This window comes from Opisthorchis viverrini, assembly GCF_000715545.1.
Source record: "Opisthorchis viverrini unplaced genomic scaffold opera_v5_59, whole genome shotgun sequence".
Classification (NCBI taxonomy): domain Eukaryota; kingdom Metazoa; phylum Platyhelminthes; class Trematoda; order Opisthorchiida; family Opisthorchiidae; genus Opisthorchis; species Opisthorchis viverrini.
The window spans coordinates 245,710-246,549 of record NW_008751715.1 but is presented as its reverse complement, the minus strand read 5'-3'; positions in this window follow the sequence as shown (position 1 = coordinate 246,549).

The following is an 840-nucleotide window of genomic DNA, read 5'->3' as shown; positions in this document are numbered from 1 at the left end:
TTTGGTATACCCATGACTCGCGCCGTGTTTCTATGAAGTTGTTGTCTACATACAACCGGCCGTATGCTGCTCGTTTTTGGCCCCAATGGGGACCATTGCTTGTGGTCTCAGCTTTGATTTCCCAATTGGAAGAAATCCCCAGTGATTGCTTTGTCGATATCGTAAGATTTAGAATAAAACCCTCAACCCTTGAGAATTACGAAGTCTAGATGGGTAGCACGTCAGAATTCCGGATTTTCAGGCCACAAATTATGGTTCCTTTCACCTATCGTCCTCTAGAGGTAGCTGGAAACTAGCAAACACTAGTCAGCTATAAGGACTTTTGTCTTTGCAACTGCCCATTCAGCTGTATCCACCTGGATTTAGAATTGTCGGCAACAAGTTTGTTCTCCTGGCAGCTTTGGAACGGCCACTCCTGTTTGCCCACCGTCGTTCTTTCCTCAGGCTTTCACCGTGTCAGTTCAAGTAGATGCGTTTGAGGCGTAGAGAAAACCATGTGATACTGCCCACTGGCGCCTGCTGTCCGATATGACCGCTTGATCCGGAAATGAATGCCACTCCATTGTATACCGGTAAGATACGACAGCGTGTACTACTGATGAAAGATACCAGTGGTATATGATCAAGCGCCGAGGCAAATCCTCTCATTTGATGGAGGGTTGATGCAGCAATTCGTGAAACACCTTTTATCGTTTGTTTGTTTAAAGTTCAAAGAATATGCAGGAAAGTTCCGGGGGACGCCTGGGTTGATGCAGCGTGAAACACCTTTTATCGTTTGTTTGTTTAAAGTTCAAAGAATATGCAGGAAAGTTCCGGGGGACGCCTGAAAATGTCCTGTCC